General features: G+C 38.2%; 1 long non-coding RNA gene across 19 annotated transcripts; it reads right to left on the reverse strand.

The window, feature by feature from the left end:
- Window positions 1-547: 547 nt before the first annotated feature.
- On the reverse strand, window positions 548-7,849 carry LOC127317351 (uncharacterized). 19 transcript variants are annotated; one of them, XR_007861081.2, is made up of 9 exons: window positions 7,459-7,849; window positions 7,284-7,368; window positions 6,504-6,601; window positions 6,167-6,351; window positions 5,603-5,694; window positions 5,458-5,524; window positions 4,800-4,924; window positions 3,662-4,371; window positions 2,590-2,970 (listed from the first exon to the last, which is right to left on the reverse strand). It is a non-coding gene; the product is annotated as an uncharacterized lncRNA (long non-coding RNA). The 19 variants fall into 19 exon arrangements; XR_007861083.2 differs by having other exon boundaries at window positions 4,800-5,128; XR_007861072.2 differs by adding an exon at window positions 548-1,849 and having other exon boundaries at window positions 1,978-2,970; window positions 4,800-5,694.
- Between the last annotated feature and the right edge of the window lie 797 nt (window positions 7,850-8,646).

Here is an 8,646-nt window from a genome sequence, read left to right on the forward strand (position 1 = left end):
AAAATATCAAAGTATTTGCAAGCAATACATGTGTGCACATTGTAGATTCATTACAGAAGGGAGGTACACATGAGCTCAAGGGACCTATTTTGGCTCCACATAATTTGGCAACAAATAACGACAACAATAGGCTTCTTTTGGCTCGACACAATGTCAAAATATTTTGCAAGTTTGATTTCTCACCTAGAATTTGAAACCTATAGTCGTTACATGTTTGTTTTCTTTTTGCTAGCAAGATGGGATAATAGGATGGTTGTGATATTCGTGATTTGTTTTGAATTAGGCATTGTGTTACACATTAGCTCAAGCCATCTCCTTTACAACATGGTTAGTCATTGTGCTAGGCATGTGCTGATGCACATGTTTGAGATGTCACAGGGTATTATCATGTTGTAATATGTTATATTATTCCTGATTTGTTTTAAATTTTCGTAGTGAGTTGTGAATTTTATATGTGCATTGAGAAATGAAATTTGAAAACCCGTGGCAACGCACGGGCATTGAACTAGTAGATACAATAAAAGATAAATAGTAGGAGAATATAGCAAGCACAAAAGCACCATAAATCAATTTGTAATGGAAGTATAACATTTCAGGATACATACTGAACATCGCAGTTGATCCTAAATAACTAAATAAAGTTAACCTAAACCATCAATCTAAGAAAGCTTTAATACTTGTAGCATGGTTGCAAAGCTTTTCAAATGATGGTGTTTCCTTCAGCCTTCATGATACAGAAGATAAACAAAATCCTGAACGTTTGAGACGATCATTTCCATCTCAGGCAAGACCTGGCCTCCTTCAGCCTCCCATCCTTGTCTGGACTGTTATTGGGTAGTTCCTCGTTGATAGTTCCTCCACATAGCTAGCAAAACTGCATCTCTACATGCAAGAGTTTCAGCTACAACATGCCTTGTGATACCTGAATACTGCATGCAGCTTGCCACCAGATAATTACCCCTTGACATTGTACCAGATCCAGTAAGGCGACATCCAAATTGATATTAAACCACAGACAGTTTAGGTCGCCTTCGGAAACGAATTGGAACTCAGTTGGTACTGCAATTCACCATGTGTGTAGCTTCCAAATAGACTGCATAGTAGAAACAGCAATTGATCCTTCATTTCTGGGGATAATCTTATGATCAAGGACATCAGTAGCGGATGTTCTCAGATATAGTGGTGGTATATCCCAAAGAACTCTCGTGCTGCATTTCAAAAGAGTTCAGCCTGCCCACACTGAAGCAGTTACGCTAATATCATATATTCTTTGTTGTTTCTTTCAAGCTAACTATATTTTTTACAAAGATTATGCAGGCTACAATATTTAGCATCATGTTCACCGCTTCTTAATTTGCTACTTCTCTACTGGGTAGTGTTGTGTCCGAGTTCGAAAGGCATAGATCACTGGATCATGTTGTTTCCTCGACTGGTATTCCTCATGCTGATTAAACCATGAAAATATACACACCAATAGCATAGTTGATGATAACACAGATTTCCAGAAATTACAAACACGAAAATCTACAGGAGGCAGTGTTTAGTTACAGATAAGAAATGAACATGTGCTTTCACATCAAAAAAATGGCCAAATCATTAATGATTGAATGTTATCAAGAGAAAACCAAATGCGTCCAATGGAAATACATACATTCCTTGCAGAAAAATGGATATAAAAGGATTTATGACATGTAAAAACTTGACTACATTAAAAAACTGAGTAAATAACGAAGTACAAAGAACCTGAGTGTGTTGGCTCGGTCACCTCATTGACACGAAAAATTACACAATCAAATGGTAGAAAGCTTGCTCATCGTACTGTCTTTCAGCTAACTGAAGTGAAATGGTACTGAAAAAACAAAAAACAAAAACAGGTACACCTATTTTATTCCAGCGGATATATGACTTCATTTCACATTATTCCTGTAGCAAATCAGACCTTTTACTGAGGCAAGAGGTTTCATTCAAGGAACTTACTTAATCTGAACCACATACTCCAATTTTCGTAGACATATCTGTGGATATTCACACGTTGGTAAAGTCCATTTTTACAAAGGAGGGTGGCAAATCAGGGGTTACAATATAATCAAAGAAATGGTAGTTGGCCTAACTTAATAAGATGCAGATGTAAATTAGTTTCAGTTACAAAGATGCACAAACCTAAATCGACCAGCTACTCAAGCTACACAGCAACAGTTCTAAGATTAAAGATACATACTGTACTTTTCAAACATCAGCATGCATCTTTGTTAGAATCAGCAAATACACGTATATGCTGGACAGTAGTGTTCCAGGGAAAATAGATAAATTCTTACTGAATTATGCTTATGCAGCTAGCTATGAATCTCTATACAACCTTTATTGAAAATATAGAAGGGTCTATAAATCGACGAATAACACCATTATGAACCAACTTCATCGATGTCATTGCCAGGATAGAAAATAGAAAATCATAAGAACATCACGTATGCTTCCTAAAAATACAAAAAGCGTTTAGCAGCAGAAGGGTGACATTAACTATCTACTACCAACTACTTTGCCATCTAAAAAATGAGCTGGTATGAGTTTCGCAAGAAAGGGACAAAGAGCAACCAACAATCTGCACTAGTAAACTAAATATATGAACAGAACACATAGTTTACTCAGATCTTCCATGAGTAGAAATATATCTATTTAATGAACACTACTATGGTAACAGAGAAGGGAAGCAATAATCTGTCAGGACCCTGGAAACACTACTACATTCAGTTGACACTGCAGAGAACCAAGGGTTAGGATAGTATCCAGAAGGATCAACGGCTTCCAGTCTTCTTTGGTACATACAACTTGGAAACGTCAAAATCAGTTTTGATGAACCAAGTGGGTTGCTCATCTCATCAAGAAAGAAATCAGCAATCAGTATTGATTGTATAGAGAACACAGTAGCAATCCGTGTGTGCTTGTTTCCGCAGCATTCCAAGGGTAGCAAGTCTGCATTAGCAAATATGTTATGCATCAGTAGGAACCTTATCTACTATAAATGGTCAGATAAAGGAGAACTAAGTTGTGTAAACTATAGAGTATAAAGTTCAACAGCAAACAATAGAACTGTTACAGTGGTCCGTGTTGTTCTCTGTTGCCCAGGCTTAGTCATGCAAGTAAAACAGTAACAATATCCTCTCTTCTGCTCAACGGAATGGAATATACTTTGCTATCCTTTTTTTTTCAGCTAAAGCAAAGTTACCAATGTAGCAATAACGCAATAACTTGTATGTAGATAACTCAAAATGTACATATGTGAAAAAAGGAAACAGAGTAAAGTTTATAGCCGCATTGCAATGACAAAATGTTTATGTCAAAGCAATTGGAATGCCGAGCGCGGTCACATAAGGTGTAAAAATAGCTTTTCTATATATATATTGATAGGAAGAAAGCCATAATATACTTGGCGTAGTGAATAAAAAAATACGTCCTTACAATGATTTGTGGTCCTTTATATCTTTGGTAAACCACAACAATATATATGTTTTATTAATAGGGTGAAATATTTGCAAGGATGGAGATTTCTATGATAACCCATTTACAACTAAGAGAAATATATCCATCTAATTTTATTCTAGGTACACTGCAAGCCTTTCAAAGAATGTTAATTTACATGAATTCAAGACTTTTGATCAGGTACCTTAACAGAGGGAATAGAAGGTTGAGACTGCTATATGAAGAGCTTATACTCTACAGGGGCATCAGCCTCTTGTACTTGAAGTACCAAACGAAGAAGTAGAAGATGAATGAACCAATCACCCCGATAATTATGAGGACCCACTGGAATGCATTTTGGATCACAGCACTCTTGAAGTTCACCCGGAATACTCCTGCGACAACAAATGTTTTGGTTTGATCACAGGAGCTCGAACTGGATCAGCTAATTCTGAAAGTTGTCCTGGGAACAGGAAATTTAAGACACAACAATTAGTACAGAACAGCTGACAGTATGTGAAATGCATAAATCCTACTGTGTGCTCATAACTTGAATGAGATGAGCAAGGGGTATCCATTTCATCAAGTGTGGGTGTCCTACGGAACTGCCGTTCATGTTCATGTTACATGCTCAATCAGGTTTTCCTTGGAAAAACCAAGGACCCAGATCTCGGTATAGCCGACAACGGATCAATTCATTAAGGGCAGACCTAGGCAGGGAAGATTTCTCAATTAGTTAATTGAGTTTAGGGAAGGATGCCAGTTTGGAATACTTAGGTCCATTCTTGATCTTATGTCGACCAAACGATCAAACAATCTCGAAACAAAATATGAAAGCAACCTGGTTTTAACTCTCGAAACCATAGTAGATGGGGCAGACAGAGTGCTCGGACCATCAACAATAGGAAGACCAAGCTGACAGAGAAGACAAGTAACCTGTAAGAAATAAGGAACCGAGTACATAAAGCACAAGCACATGTGTTGTTAAGGTTTCAGGTTTAATTTCTAGTCTTAACTCGCCAATGTATTCAGAACATAATGAAAGAAAAAATGTTTCGACCTGAGTATACAATGCTAATGGAAGGAAAGAAAAAGTAGCATAATCAAATTGAAGTGAAAAACAATACAAATTCAGATTGTAGTTCTGTAAGTAGGAATCAAAATCATTAGAAAGAAGGAATAGTGGAATATTATCCAGATCAATTTCAAAGAACCGAAGGTCAATTTTACCAGTACCATCAGACGCCACATAGCAGATATGATACCTCTAGCAATAGAAGAGGTTAACAAAAAGCAGACGAAAACACGTTTTCTGGAAACAATAAGTAACAACATATGATCACCTTATATAATTTTACCGGTGAATGGAACCTAAAGTAAGATGTACAATACTTCTTTCTTATTTAGTTGCATCATCTTTGATGGAATATCTAAAAGCCTCCTAGTGAACACATCCACCTCTCTTGTCCTGAAAAAGAATCAAGGGCTCTCAGATTATTTAGATCGAAGAACCATATAAGCTTTTCATTATGAGAAAATTACTCTGCCAAAGTTTGTAGCGAGAATTCTCCATGCAGGCTGATTGATTCTCACAGAACAATTTCCTATTTTTCTGTAGTTGTCCTAGGCTTTGATAGTGTCAAGTTTGTCCATGTCGAAGTACTACACCACACTGCATCAAGCCAGAAATTCAATCTGGCCAGAACCTAACTTAAGTGCACCACACTACACACTGTCCTAGCAAACCATCAAAGGCAACCATGTAGGCATAAACAAAAGAACCTGGTATGAAACAAATCTGTGTAGAACAATTGGTAGCCAACTAACTTCTAGATCAAATAATTAATTAGCAGGCACCACAAACTCACGTTTAAATATATCAAGATGGACTGCTAGCAAAAATATTCCGCCACTACCACATAAATTCACACATCAAAACAAAATGTTTCCATGTCAGTGTTTCATTCAGCAATACATATAAGCACATAAGTAAGAAATTACCTTGCCAAATATAGAAACTATTTTGGGAAAATACTAACTATGAGGTCAAAGAAATTGTGTGTCCGATCTGCACATAAACACAAATTTTATAAACTGTAAAAAGAACATGAATGTTGCTGTGATGCAAAGAGAAGAGAACAGATACCGTTCAGCTATTGAACAAAGCTAATCATGTACAAGCTTTGCTTCAATCTTGTCGTATTTTATAGGCAAGTAACCAAGTCATGCTGGAATAACCTGAGAACAATACACGGATTCAGTTTAGACCCTCGTCACTATATAAACCACTTCATATCCATGATAATTGATACCTAATTAAAGGAATCTTCTATCTCTAAATAGCAACCCTCAAAAAAACAATAAGTTAACCAACATACATATACGGATACCCAGATTTACATCACATCCATACAACAACCCCTGCATAAATCCACTTTTTGAAGCCAAATAATTTGCTAAATTCGTACATCTAGGGACCAGAATTAATACATCCATAAATCTTATTAATCGTAACATGAAAATCCATAGCAGATTAACCCCATCATGCGAACCCATTAAGGCAGGCATCACTAAAACTTGCTAAAACATTCTAGAAAATAGTAGGACAATCAAGCAAGGGCTAAAGAGAACAATCTGCAAGTAAGGGTGCAAACAAAGACAGCTATGCATGAACTGGAAGTTGAGGCGTGCCAGTCCCTCACGGCTGTACCACTAATTTTAGCAACGATAGTTGTGCCTCCCTGCTCGTCCAATGGCTGTGACAAAGCTCCAGTTGCATCATGTCGTGAATGAGTTGCAGTAAGAAGAACAACAACAATGAGCTGAGAGAGAGAGAGAGAGAGATGATATTAACACGAGGATGATGACCGGGCATAGGATACGCTTCTCTTATACCTAGGAAAAATTGGAGACAATCAATCATAATAATATAAACTAAGTATTTGCATAAAACAATAAGTACGAAAGGTAACGAAAAACAACTGAAACACATATGCAAGTATGATGGAGTCACCTATAGTTTAATCAAATTACTACACGAAAATTACCTAGTAAATAAATACAATCGTAACGAATATTGCTTGCCAAACCAGATCTATTGGAGCATTCCAATATGTCGCAAACGCATCACCAACCTTGATAGACACTGCAATTTCCAACAGCTGATTTAGAAAAACCAATCAAGTGAAGATATCCGTATCAAATATCAGGAAAAAAACGATAGTGCACTTTTAAGCCACTATATGCCAGTTTGTAGGCACAATCTACATCCTCCTGAAATAAGATATGACAAAACCTAAACATGGGCCATATGTCTTGATATTCGTGTGGCATGATGTGAACCAGTAAATAGATATGCAGTGCAGCTGCTCGCCTAAGAATTCATTTCTTTGGTACTCAATTCACACTTTTTGTCACGTCCATACTACGAATGAACTTTAAAGTTGGAGAACATCAATGTTGGCATGATATCTCTTCCAGTCTGATCACAGCTATCAAATAAATGTGAAAGCTTTGAAAGAGATACATGAACGTCTACTATCAGGCTTTTGAGGCAAAGCTCATCGGTAAAATTCTCCAGCTATTTAAAATACAAACTGTACCACAAACTAAATCAATCAGTCTAATCCATATATAGCTTGCACAGGAATGTCACACATCAGAGCTACATTCAGAAAGAAATTACTCAGCAGATAACGGAGCATAAATAAAAAATTCCCCCCATAGCCTGCTTGGATTTTCATCGAACACCTCACAGGCATTGATTAAAAATAATATGCACAAGCAAAAGATGCATGGAGTGAGCAGTGGAAGAGAGGAATGAGTACTTGCAAGAGAGGGAAGAAGACATGAACCATCTTTTCATTGTAAGATCAATCACTAGAGAGAACTCAGACCAAAAAAATCGGAGATCTGTATGAATCATCACAGAAATCAAACACCTTGTACCTTAGCAATGGAGGTAGCAGTGAGATTTGAAGGGGGAAACAGAGGAGGACGTGCCTTGAGGTGGATTCCCGGGCTGTGCTCGTGTAGGGCGCCGAGGACGTGCGAGGGAGGAGGCGGCAGCTGACCTTGACTGTCTCACGCCTGTCGAGGACGGCCTTAAGGACCCCACACCGAAGGATGATGGAGAGGGCCTTCTCGGAGGCGATCTTCCGCTCCCCACTCCAGCTCCTCCACTTCAGCCTCCGCCTCCTCCTCTTCCCAAGGCTGCATGCCATGTGCACAAGTAAGAGGGGAAGGGATGGGGAGGAGCTCTGCCAGGCTGCGGCGGCGCGGGCACTGCCAAGGCGCCGGGACGCGATTGTTGAGGAGGCTGACTGGGGGAGGAGCGAAGCGAGGCGGCGCGAGCGGCGACGGGAGGAGGCGAAGCAGCCGCGCGGGGAGTAGGAAAAGGCGGCTAGGGTTTCCACCGTGAGCTGCTCCGTTTTATATGACGCGGTAAAAAAATGAACGGCCAAGATTCGTCGCGAGGAAGATCCGATGGCCAAGAGGCTCTAATCTCTGTGAGGCCCCCGTGGAGGGCATCATATATACCCCTGGATTACAATTTACACTGCCATGCCTATGCATGTTTTCTGATTTAGATATATGACACTAAACATTTTCTACTTACATATGAGAAACAAATAAAGTGTGTAATCTAATCTAACCAACAACATATAGGGTACTTGGGTGATGTTCACTTTACCGTCTTTTGTGACTTATTTGTATGTTTGAATGCATGGAATAAATCTGTTCAAGATATGAATTTATTTGATATTAGTGTCGATGGAAGATTTCTTATCATTTTGACTTTTGTTTGTTATGTAATATTTAACTATCATTGCACATCTAGTTGTTCTATAAGTTGTCTAGATCTTGTTATAATTTAACCATATTCTGATTCTGATATAAAATCTGTTTGTCCTGGAACAGAGATGCCACATAAAGACGAGGACAATCTTTTTTTACGAAGCAAAAAAATAGCTTAGAAATGCAAGTTCAGCAACATTTGCTACCCGTGTTTACGGTCAGCATTTTTATATTAGGTATGGTACTCCCTCTGTTCCATAATTCTTGTCGAATTTTTGGATGTATCTAGGCATATTTTGGCCATACATATATCCAAACTTGTGACAAGAATTATGGAACGGAAGATTAGGATGTTATATGTAACTGGATCAAGTGCTTCTATATAAAGTGCTT

The sequence above is a fragment of the Lolium perenne genome, chromosome 7 (genome assembly GCF_019359855.2).
Source record: "Lolium perenne isolate Kyuss_39 chromosome 7, Kyuss_2.0, whole genome shotgun sequence".
In the NCBI taxonomy this organism is placed as follows: Eukaryota; Viridiplantae; Streptophyta; class Magnoliopsida; order Poales; family Poaceae; genus Lolium; species Lolium perenne.